Genomic DNA, 13595 nt, shown 5'->3' with positions numbered 1-13595 from the left:
GGAAAATCAATAATTTTGACCCATACAATTTTTTTTTGGCTATTGCTAAAAATACACCCAAGTGACTTAAGACTGGTTTTGTGATGCCTGGGCCAATTTTTTGTCCCAGTCCAGCCCTGATGAAGAGGAATAATTAATCGATTGTAGGAAGTGCCCGAGTCTTCACATATAGACCAGTCTCCCTGGTGACTTTGGAGCTGGTGACGCGAATCATCCTGTGTGTTGAAGGTTCAATCTGTTCCCAGAAGGCCATCATGTGTTTATAGGTTGCAAATCTGCAAATAAATAAATAGTTTCTTTTAAAACATTTAAGGCATAACACTGTATTTTACACTGTAAAACTGTATTTGGCGTTCACGGTTCCACTCAAATACTGAAGGGACAGCACCTCATTTTTTCGGGATTCTTTGATGAATAGAAAGATACAAAGATCCACATTTATCTGAAATAAAAAGCTTTTGTAACATTATACACTATACAATTCAAAAGCTTGGCGTCAGTAGATTTTTAATTTTTTTTGGGGAAAGAAATAGAAATTAATACTTTTATTTAGCAAAAAAATCATCTGGTTTGAAATGTACACTGCATACCTTTGTGTGTTTCATGATTTGGAAGTTGATCCTTTTAATGTTTACAATCCATTTTTTTCCTGATCTCTTCCTTCACCGGAAAGGAATGAAAACTAGCACAGGAGTTGTAGCGTGAAGACACAGAGCACAGTGGGACACTACAGTGCTCCGACGCTGCCTTCATTTGCTTTTGACGTCGGAAAACCGTCTTTTCCATGGTTATGGAGAAGATATAAACTCGATTTAAAACGGTATAAAACTACGACGTTTTCTTTGTTGTTTTAGTGAGGGGGCGTGACTCCCACACAGCTGATGGTTTCTCTTAGTTACCATACAAACCGGAAGCGCCCTTGCCAGTATAAAGTATGAGCGGAAATACATCACAGTTCTCGTTGCTTAGAGCCCATTAAGCCAAGTAAGCCAGTATTGCCATTCTTGCCTTTTTTAAAAAAGGTTTATCATTAAATTATTCGAAGACCAAATCGTCTGAGCCATGCTAGTGCATATGCATTCATTTTATAGCTCTATATGTCACCAGCTGTCTCACATTGCTAAGGAATTCTAGGAAAGTCAAATCAGACAAGGTTGATACTTAAATGACACATGCTTTGAAATCTCTTGAGCAATGAAAGAGCAACCCTTGTGCAATAAAATGTTCTTCATGCATTGTATAAAGGGAGACCCTCTGTTGTTATGATCCATCTTGTTTCTCCCAACAGATGGCCACATGAATGCACTCTGCACTCTAAAGAACCGAACACGTACTATTAGGAATGCATCATGTCATAATGAACTGCTCATGTCACAGACGGGAATAAATACACTTATTCAGTTTTATTACTCAGAGGTATAGCCTATGGTGTTGGGGGAAGGGCTGCAGGTATTCATGATTCACCAGCGGCGTGCGGCTGACGGCATCACATAAAACATGAGAAATGGAAAGACAGATAAGCACAATGAGCAGTTATGTGGGCCTAATGTACTCACTGACAAAGATCAAGTGGCGCAAATAAAGAGCGTAAGTGCCGTTCTCTGTCAACAGCTTCTTCCCTTGTAGCCGTGCTATCGTTCTCCATAATTTTAATGGTTTGCCGTATTTCTTCATTCCACCGGGCAGTCACCTAGAATTAATCTTTGTCTCTAAGAACAAGCTGATTAGTTTTAGCTGGGTTTTAAAGACGTTGACGCCCGTCTAATACCTTTGTTATGCACAAAGCATGCAGGTTACCTTCACACAGCCTGTTTTGGGGATTGACAACTAACACGTTAAATCTTAAATTGTCCTGTTCAAAAGCTCACAGTAGCGGCTTAACTGACTGTAGGCTATGAATGAATAAGACAAGTCAAGCTCCTTTTATATTCTCGATATAGCTGTAAACCATGCAACCATAGTGACAGCGTAGTAAATAACATAAATACGGATTATAACACCGGAAAATCTTGTCACAATAAACACAATGTTATTTAATGAATGTAGGGACAGGTACAGTATGCCGAGCGGAATTATGGGTTATGCAACCCAAACCTGTTCAGTTTTATTGTTTAATGACCAAAACTCAGCTCTATGTACCATGGTGTAACCATTCATTATATAAAACGTATGGAAGCTTGTTTTTGTCACAAGATAAAAATAAATAAACATAAAAGGTAATTGTGACTTTTTTTTTTTTTAAATCTCACAAGTGACATTGTTTCTTATTATTCTGAGTTTATTTCTCAAAATTCTGTGAATAAAGCACACACATACACTGAACAAAATTATAAACGCAACACTTTTGTTTTTAAATGGCTGCAATATAACAAAGAGTGAAAAATTGAAGGGGGTCTGAATACTTTCCGTACCCACTGTATATGTTTATTAAAGACTCCTTTACTTCTACTCCTTCTTCGCGCGCCTTTCCTACAACCACGACCGCAGGACAGAATCCAGCACCTTAAACAGACAAAGATGACTACAAATGAGGACAAGCTGTGTGCGTTGCGGCAGAGTGGTCGGACGTTGGAGAGATATGTGGAGGAATTACTTGCGCTTTCCAATGAGGTGAGCTGGCACAAATCTTCACTTGGTGCGTGTTTCCAGCTGGGGCTGGATGATGATATAATCCGCTGCGATCTCCCCACGTGTGACTTTCCCCTGATCGAGCTGATTAATCTCGTCCTCTATTTAAACGATTCCGACTTCGAGGTGGAAGAAGTCAATATAAATTCTAAGTCTCCTCATCCAGCCCCCTCTGGAACAAGCCGTGTCTCCCCAGCTCACCTCACGCCAGGACCCCCCACATGCCTCGCCAACGGCTCCGACCACCTGCCCAAACCGAGGCATCCCCATGTTCTCCTGAGCTTCACCGTAATCCTCAACCCAGGAGCGCCGACCACTCCGAAGTCTCGCTCAATGCTCTTGGACATGGCGCTGCCTCCGGAGCTCTCGGCCCCATCCTCTCTCCAGAGTCTGCTCCAGAAAGCTCTCCATCCTCTCCTGAGTCTCCTTCACCTCCGCTGGTCCCGTCCAGCCCTCCTTCGTCTCCTGAGCACCCTGTGTTAGCGAACTCCGCTCCTCCAGAGAGCCCTCCAGAGCTGGCTCCTCGAAAGCACCCTCCAGAGCGCCCTCCAGTGCCCGCTCCTCGTAAGCGCCCTCCAGTGTCTGCTTCTCGTAAACGCCCTCCAGAGCGCCCTCAAGTGCATGCTCCTCCAGATCGTCCCCCAGGATTCCTAGTTTTCCCCAAGAACCTGAACTGCCTTCTCCGCCATGGCAACCTGAACTGTCTGCTCCGCCATGGCTCCCCGAACTGTCCTGCACCAGCCCCCAGGGCGCCCACCCCCCCTCCCCGATGTTACTGTTATGGTGCGGGACGCGCCTTCCGGGAGGGGGGGCAATATCTGTCACATGTTTGTTTCTGTTTAGTTCCTGTCTGCCCTTATTTGGTTCAGTTCCTGTTCTCATTTAGTTAATCTTTGTTTATTCAGATCACCTTTGTTGTATTCATCTTGTTTGCTCCTTAGTTTGCCTGTCCTTATAAGCCCTCAGTTTCTGTTTATTCCTTGTGCTGTGACCCTGGAGCACAAAACCAGTCTTAAGTCACTGGGGTATATTTGTAGCAATAGCCAAAAATACATTGTATGATATATTAGAAAAGCGAGATCTAAATTATTCAGAGAAAACACTTTAAAATTGCAACATGTAAGCTCTAAATAGCAAGAAAAAAAATCTGAATTCTGAGTTAATGTCTCGCAATTCTGAGTTATTTTTTTTCTTCTCAGAATTGTAGGGGGAAAAAAGTTATGGTTTTATTTATTTTTATTTGGTACCATTTTCTATGAACCCTGTATTTGCAATGCATTTTACAGGTATTCTGAATGCATAATTCATACATAATGTGGGCTTCATAGAAAGTGCTATCTTTCATTCATTCATTCATTCATTCAATCATGTGGCGTAACAAGCTTTTATTACTCCTACTTTATGCCTGAAAGTAATATTTAAGCTGCAGACTAGTTAGCCATAATTAATATGGCATTCTAATCATCTGTCAGTTCATTTCTCCCGGTGTGTGTGTGTGTGTGTGTGTTTCCAATCATCTATTATTATTCTGTATATAATACACCAAAAAGAAAAAAAAAGGTTACCTAAAAATGATAACAATGGCTTATCATTTATAATATCTGGCTTTGTTCAAGTCAAATATTATTTAACATCACTTAACCAACCTATTAAAAATAATTTGTACCAACACAACTAGTTTTTATGGGTTAAGTTAGGTAGAAAGGCTCTTTAAGGTAACAATAGCATGCTTTTACAATGTATGTATAAAGAAGGTAGCATTCCCAGAAGTCTTTGCATGACTTTCCATGTGTGAAAAGTCAACTTATTTATTAATTTATTCGCTTTAGGTTATTTTATGTCATTTAAGTTTATTGTGTTTCATTTTAGTCGTATGCGTTCGTCACTCTAATAGTGTTTTATGTTGATGCAGCTTAATCGTGTCCTATTATAATTACTTTTTTTTTTCTTTCTGTTAGCCAATTTAAATGTCATTTAGATAGACTGAGGGAAGTCAAGCTAAGTCACAATATTACATCTCATTTTTAGTTAAGGCATATATGAAAGATACTAATAGATATTAAATAGGTATTTTAGGGCATCTCACAAATGGATCATTTGCGTAATAATATTGCACTAGCCTCAGGTGGCACACGGCCGATGTTAACACTGCTAAACGTTTCATGCAAAGTGTGAACACCAGAGGCAATTACGAAGACCATCATTTAATCGAGTCTTTATGAAACTCTATCAAATGAAGTTAACTCAGCACATTGTGTTAAAAGAGCTGTTTTTCAAATGCCAAGATTTTCTACGCTCCACGCCGTCGCTGTTGAGTTGAGCATAAAAACAAAGCCACTCTACCCATGCAAATATTTGATTCACATGCCGCCCTGCACTTGAGAGGACACTCAAGCACGGATCTGTGCAGTAAATGACATATTATCATCAGCCCTGCTCACACTGTCAAGAAAATCCTCTGGAGTCACACTTTACATTACAGCGTTCATGTTACACTGTAATTGCTATGTAAATACTGTAATACTAATGAACAACAAGCACTTAAAGCATAATTGTTTATAGCTGACTCGTTTCTTTTCTGCAGTATCATTTGAACACTATGACATTAATATGATTGTGTTGTTTGTGAGATTAAATGTTTAGAATGATACAAACCAACTAATATCACAAAATTCAGTAAATCCATATCTGATTCTTAGTTGCTGGTAGCCATTAACTTCCATAGTGTAAAAAAAAATACTATGGAAGTCAATGGCTACCAGAAACTCTGAGGCTACCAACATTCCTTACAAAACAAAAAATACAAAAAAAAAATTAAAATAATAATAATAATAATAATAAACTTTACAATATTTCTAAATAAATTGCCAGTGTTTGGATTTTAGAAAGTGCATAATAAAAATGGCAAGAATGACTAACACCAAAGTACTGAAATTATTTAAAATTCACCCTACATTCACTTAATTGTGATATTATGATAAAATACTATTAAAGGGGGAAGTCGTGGCCTAATGGTTAGAGAGTCGGACTCGTAACCTGGAGGTTGCGGGTTCGAGTCTCGTACCGGCAGGGATTGTAGGTGGGGGGGGTGAATGTACAGCGCTCTCTCCCACCTTCAATACCACGACTGAGGTGCCCTTGAGCAAGGCACCAAACCCCTAACTGCTCCCCGGGCGCCGCAGCATAAATGGCTGCCCACTGCTCCGGGTGTGTGTTCACGGTGTGTGTGTGTTCACTGCTGTGTGTGTGCACTAAGGATGGGTTAAATGCAGAGCACTAATTCCTAGTATGGGTCACCATACTTGGCCACATGTCACATCACTTAATATGATTTCCATCTTTTAAAAATCGTAATTGATATATAATTAACTATATCTAGATTTTAACATTTATTGCATTATTACATTTTTGTAATAATTATAAAAATGCTGAATTGAAGACAACGTTTTTCATTTATTTATGTATTTGTTTGTGTGTCACTCATTTGCTGTAGACAACATCATCACTCCATGATGATCCACGTTATCCAGCATGATTTGAGAATGTTCCAAAGAGCATCTTGAGCTTCAATACAAATCTGACCTTTTATACAAAGAAGTGCACATGGACAATATCACAAACATACCTCCACTTGATTAGTGCCTTAGAAATAGGGCGAAATCTGAAATTCGCATCATAACGTTTTATGTTTGTTTGTTTTACATTTCAAAATCCTAAAACTCTTTATATTGAAGCTTAAATTAAAATAATCACTGATCTGATACTTTTGGACCCTGCTGTATAGGCTATATAATCGAGAATTGTCAGTGCACATCATAGTGGCCCTGCATATGCCTGGCGGTTCTTATCGCCATTGCATTTCTAATAACGCGCAATATGCGAACCGCGCAACGCGGACGGCGTAACGTGAAGCGTTAGTCCCCATCCACGCTGACGCGGGACTCCAGCCCGGCTGTTGCGGCATCAGCGGTAGGAGGAGATACAGAGGGGATACAGGCTCTAAATGTCATTATGAGACATTAACATGTCCAAGCACAGCCTCAACAAAAAAAGAGACGGCATTGCATCTATGCCGTTAACAAAAGAACATAATTTAAACATTATACTTAGCTGCTCCATTTATACTTACAGTTTGACATTTGTTTGATGTAGTTGCATTTTTACTTAAATGCATTTACTGCCAAAGTAAAATGGATTTTTTTTTTCTCCAACTAGGCTACATTTAGTCTGAAATATTTACTTTGATGTCAGCCTCCGTTTTCAGCCTTTTTATTCTTTTAAATAATACACCATATTATGAGGACTTTCTTTCGTACTGTATGTTCTGGCTCTCTCCCACTACGGATGTGATTGATGACTGTGGCTGTGACTTCAATGACATTGTGCTTGAGATTTGTGATTTTTGACAGCTCAGATCTATGTATTTTTTTGTTGCGGCAGTGTAAACAGAAATGTTTTCTCAACAGCTGCTTTCATATTTCCACTGCACATTTGAAAGGAAACAAATATGACAGATCCCTGCACAATCTCCTTTTAAAATGTAACAATATCTCTTAAACAGACACGATGCAATTCTAATTTTGTATCCTTTTTGATCAGTGTGCAGTGGGTACTTCTAAAGTACCCCGTAAATGTGATTTTCAAAATGCATGACTTTGTGGGAGTGCATATATAAGTATCGCCTGTGCTTTTCTCTCGCACAAAATTTGCGCAGCGGAGTAACTAAAGTCTGCACGCATGATGCTATATGTACAGGCATTCGGTGGTACCACCAGAGGGCTTACTGTTCCCCCGCGGGCCTGCGTGAGGTTTTGTTTGCCACATCGCAAGCATCATAGCACGGAAATTCATTAGAGAGGCTTGTGTCCAAAGAGAGCAGGCAGGTTGCAGGGGGGAGGCTGTATGCACGTCCGCTCGCCGTGTGCTAGCTTAAGTGTTACACCATCAACATGGCTTGTGTAATGGTGGGCATCCACAGTAGACATGCCTCCATTGATTTCACTGTTTTTACAACGCACTTCTCAGAGGCCAGATGGTCGATCAAACTCACTATGCAACACTGTAAATGTCGAGGGGAAGAGCGTTTCTGCTGTGCCTGTGTGTTATTAGCTGTCTTGCCCTCCTGCTATGAAACTAAAATGGGAAACGCTTTGAAAAGGACAATGCGGTAGCTCATTACAGCATTACGACGTTTGTTTGTGGCAGAGCCGTAGGATTTTGCAGAATCAAAGTATTTAGATCTGTGTTGTTTGGAACCGATTGAGCACTCGGCATGGATTGCTTGGCATGGCAGAAACTGTGATCCGATTGATACGGTACTGAGAAGTCTGGAGTAGCTGAGCAATATATAATGCATCACCAGTGTAAGAGAAGAATCGCAAACCGGACGATATATACGACCGTGCATTTTCACATATGTGCTGAAACGAGCTCAGTAGGGTCACGTGTTTTTGTGCTTCGCCTAACTGCGTGTCACATGACAGTCGTCCAGATCCAAAAACAGCCTTTGAGGTCAAACTCAATGGGTTTTCAATACCCAGCTTGACTTTTCAGTCTAGTTTGGATTTGCCGCTGTCACTCAAACCTTTCAATATCGTCCAGGGCAGCTGCATCCTATCAGAATCCACTCCAGTTTTGGCACGAACGGCTCTGGACCGCATCCAAATGTCACTGCAGAGTAGTGCATATGTCTTGGAAAATGATGACAAACTCTCAAGAGGTTTGTTTTTTGTAATCCTAATTTTAAGGAATTTATCTGGCATCGTTTGACCTTTAGAAAGAGCCAACTGAATGAGATTTTTCTAAAACCTTTTACACACACTGCTAATAAAGATCATCAATACAGTTTTGTCTGAAGGCAGATCACTTTTGACAAGTGGTTCGATGCCATGCAGAAAAATGGCTCTAAATGTCATTATGAGACATTAACATGTCCAAGCACAGCCTCAACAAAAAAAGAGACGGCATTGCATCTATGCCGTTAACAAAAGAACATAATTTAAACATTATACTTAGCTGCTCCATTTATACTTACAGTTTGACATTTGTTTGATGTAGTTGCATTTTGAGATTTTTCTAAAACCTTTTACACACACTGCTTCATAAATTCAGTATCTTTTGAACATTTATTATTATTATTTTTTTAAGATAAGCTTGTGCATTTAGGCTTGGTTGTTGTTCAAGAATACGATTAATGGAATAAATTGAATGCCTTTAAATGAGAGAATCAGTGCCAGTGAAAGAGCCAACTGAATGAGATTTTTCTAAAACCTTTTACACACACTGCTTCATAAATTCAGTATCTTTTGAACATTTATTATTATTATTTTTTTTAAGATAAGCTTGTGCATTTAGGCTCGGTTGTTGTTCAAGAATACGATTAATGGAATAAATTGAATGCCTTTAAATGAGAGAATCAGTGCCAGCGAAAGATTTATTGAAAAATCAATGGCTTTATCAACCTAAGAGTTACAGTGCTTCATTATGAACAGTTAATCAATCTCACACACGGTTTTGAAACTTTTTGTTTTTGCTTTCCATCTAAAGAGACATTTTCACATATTCTTATATAAAATGTCAATAAAATCATGCATTGTTATCTAAGAGAGCTTAATCTAATTTCATCTAATAATACTACTAATAATTGAATCTTTATGTAGTCAGTTTAGTAGTATTTTATATAATAACTGAATCATTCTAACTGTCTTAAAATCTTACATAAAAATTCAGTTAATTTAGCTGTTGACCACATGAAGTGCAGCTTTAGGTTGCCTGATTTTTTGGTCCACGGCACACTTGAATTTGGAAAAGATTAAAAGCCTTTTTTTTTTCAAATGGCTGCTTCATACTCTAGAGACTCTTCATTTAAAACACAAATTAGCTGCAAATCCACATCACATGTAGCAGCAGAAAAATCGTTCTTCAGTGTATTTGACATATATAATGATGCTTCATATAACAGTATCTCAGCACTTTGGATATTTTACAGCAATTAAAATGTTCTTCACATTAAAAACACATGATAGTGTGTGCCCTAAACGTGTTTCAAGTGGGCAACTGTATTTCCGCATGACAAAAGAGCACAGGAAGTGGAGATACATTTCTAAAGAAGCTTGACAACAAGAATTGCGCCATCAGTAAAAGATGGCCATCAGATGCACAGTAAAAATTATTTTTTAATTTTTGTGCAAATTTAATCTATAAGCTGTCGTGGGCGCGCTTAGACCGAATTCTTCTAGCAGAGACTAGAGGTTGATGCGTCTGTCCTGTGCTGTGCTGTGCTGTGCTGTGACACACATACACTCACACACACACACACACACACACACACACACACACACTCACACAAAACAAGACACACACACACACACACACACACACACACACACACACCGAAATGCATGTGGTTTGTATGCATGCACACAGCTGTGTGATTTCACTGACGCTGTTGTACATGCGCTTCCATTTACAGAGTCAGCACACTTCTGGCCTGCCGATTAGCTTCAGTGCCGTTAATGGGAGCGAGCAGATGTCGGTTTTGTTCGCATGAAACCCTGAATCAAATGCTCCGTGCTCTCTTCTCTCAGATCAGTGTCACTCTGTTATTCTGAAGCTGAGATCTACTTAAAGACCGACTACACACACACACACACACACACACACACACACACACACACACACACACACACACACACACACACACACACACACACACACACACACACACACACACACACACACACACACACACACACACACACAATAAACTAATGACAAGAAAACCAAATGGTGTATAGTGACACATCATGTGGCATATCATGTGGCATGCTTTGATTACATGTTAATGCAGCAGAAAATCTCCATTACATGAGTTTGAAGCTTAATCTGAAAATCTATACATTAGGTAGAGTATAATTATGAGAACTTGAGGTTTCGGAGAGGGTATGACTTTGACACACCCGAAGAATTGATAATCAAGCATTTTGATTTGAAAAGAAGGCATGGGCTGGTCCTTAAGCAGGTATGACTGTCTTTTCACAGCTTTAAGAATCGAAATAGACCCATTTTACTTTCCTAATACACATTCCTGTCTTTATTACTCTTTAAGCGTGTTTGTGATTGAAATTACTTTCCTTTTTACTATCACGTAGTTTATACAGGCTCTTGGTTAAAGGACACATAGGCAAATAGCTATTGCTTTATATTAATGTTTTAGGTCATTTAAAATCTTGGCAATAGGGTAAGGTGAAGTGTGTAATATGTGCACTATAGTACCAGCATGGACAAATGGAATTGCACTCAACAGGTTTTGCATTTTCAAATAGATTTCTTAAAAACAGATCTGCAAATGGTTGGACAAATATGTAGTCTCACACCATTTGTTGAGTCAGTGTTTCTGTCAGCTTACAAATGACTTACTTATTGTTGCCTCTGCTTATTAAAGTTGTGAAATGGAAATTCACCCTATTTATTTTCTAAATGCATGCTATTGATCTTATTGTGAATGATTCAGCCGTGCATATGTTTTATTTTTTCCACTGTAGTATCAAAATGGCATATCTTAATCTCCCAGTGAAACGACCAACTTCTCTCGGGTGACATATCAATCTTTTAACCCCTTTTATACAGTCAACTGCAAGTTCGCATCCAGATCTCCCTCCATCCAATCAATAACCAGTGGATTGAACTACCACCCTACTTTTTTTCTTTTCGATAATGCATTTCACTCGAATGGCAATAAAATATGAAAGAAAATATTGGTTGCTATTTCCATTACATCACAACTTTAAGCTGGGGTAGTAGGAGAAAGCATTTAACAAAAAAAACGACACACATCATTTGTAAATCAGTAATTTGATTAGGCAATATCGCATAAGCCAGAGTGCTATTGTTCAGGGCCGCAGGTAGTAACAGCCGTACTGATGAGTGTGGCATTTTTTATACAAAAGTTCAATAAACAAGTAACTTTCCATGCATTTTAGACCAAACCTTTCGTCTATATTTATTTTTCGGCCAATGAAAATACTTCCAAAGGATAAAAGCATCAAGCTTTGTGTGTCACCAACAGTGTTGGGGGAAACGCATTACAAGTAATCAGATTACTTTTTTAAGTAACTAGTAAAGTAACACATTACTTTTGAATTTAGAAGGAAATATCTGAGATACTTTTTCAAATAATTAACACCAGTTACTTTGTACTTGATTGACAACTCTGGTGTTGCCATGTTGAAAGAAATCGGGAGTAAGTGCAGAGGTGTTGTGTGCGCTGTGTGAACATGATGTTACTGTAGTTGTAGACTAAATATGAACGTATTTACTCATCTCACTGCACAAAAAACAGATTCAGTATTCCTCAAAATTAATAAAAACAGTCAAATGCAAACTCAGAATAATATACAAACCTGCAATAATTAAATATGTTAAATAAGCCAAATATCATTTATGTATTTAATCCCATTTTATTAATCAACGTCTTTGCTACTGACCTTCGATGACCCAATTTACCCATACTAAGCAAAAATGACACCAGAAGATGTTACTGTAGTTCTAAAATAAATATAAATATGCATTAATTCATCTCACTCACAAAAAAACAAACAAAAACAGATTCAGTATTCCTCAAAATTAATAAAAACAGTCAAATGCAAACTCAGAATAATATACAAACCTGCAATAATTAAATATGTTAAATAAGCCAAATATCATTTATGTATTTAATCCCATTTTATTAATCAACGTCTTTGCTACTGACCTTCGATGACCCAATTTACCCATACTAAGCAAAAATGACACATTTGTTTTTAATTTTTGTTATTGCTGAATAGTGTTGAACTGTCTTCTCCTGTGTCATATACTTCATGCAATTTGTTTGAGCTGCGCCGTCTACTGTACAGACATGAATTTACATTTCCTTCAGCCTGAGGTGTATTCATTTCACTTTTGGTGTGAAAGGGCTTTTATATTTGTAGAATAAGAACTTTTTAAATAAAAAAAAAAATTAAAAAAACAAGCAAGCCCAGCCTAGATTAAAAAAAAAAAAATGTAACTGAAAAGTAACAATGCATTAATTTCCATAAAAAAGTAACTTAGTAACATAATTAGTTACTTTTTTTAGGGAGTAACGCAATATTTAATGCATTACTTTTAAAAGTAACTTTCCCCAATACTGGTCATTAAGCCATATACTCTAACGTGGTCTGGGACAGTTCCTCTTCTTCCTCAAAGTGTTTTGCAAACATTCTGCTCCAGCTTTTCTATTTTCCTCACTAGTGAGGAATCACGGAGCGAAAGACAACACAAACTTCTGAAAAACCCGCGCCTCGCTCCAGGAAGATCCATTTCCCACTCCACATGAATTCAGACTAGTGGAGCGATACAAAGAGTAAAGTGTCCCAATGCCGGTCTACTCTTGGAACGCAGAGGTGTAAAGAGTACCTAAAAACCATACTTGAGTAAAAGACAGATACCTTACAGTGAAAATTACTCCACTACGCGTTACAAGTCACCAATTACAAAACAACTTGAGTAAAAGTCTTAGAGTATCTTATTTTAACAGGACTTAAGCAAGGAACTAAAGAAAAACTAGGGCTATATATACACACAGGGGGTTAACAAGCTTAACAAGATAAGACACACCTGGGGAGACTAATCAAGGGGAACCAATGAACAAACGGACTACAAACTGACTACAAACACCACGGGAGACAGGAAGTGACATAAAATTCCAGGGCAAGGCACAGAGAGCATGAAACAAAAACAAGAAAGAGTTGATTTGTGAGGAGAGCAATCACGTTTATTTTCTAAAACCAAAATAAAACTGAACACCTCAAAATTAAATAACAAAAAAAATATTTTTTTTTATAATGGATAAATAAGGGGGAAGTCGTGGCCTAATGGTTAGAGAGTGGGACTCGTAACCCAAAGGTTGCGGGTTCAAGTCTCGTACCGGCAGGGATTGTAGGTGGGGG

Source organism: Sinocyclocheilus anshuiensis, unplaced genomic scaffold (assembly GCF_001515605.1).
Source record: "Sinocyclocheilus anshuiensis isolate Anshui unplaced genomic scaffold, SAMN03320099.WGS_v1.1 scaffold991, whole genome shotgun sequence".
Classification (NCBI taxonomy): Eukaryota; Metazoa; Chordata; class Actinopteri; order Cypriniformes; family Cyprinidae; genus Sinocyclocheilus; species Sinocyclocheilus anshuiensis.
The sequence above is the reverse complement of the archived record's forward strand: the minus strand, read 5'-3'. Positions refer to the sequence as shown.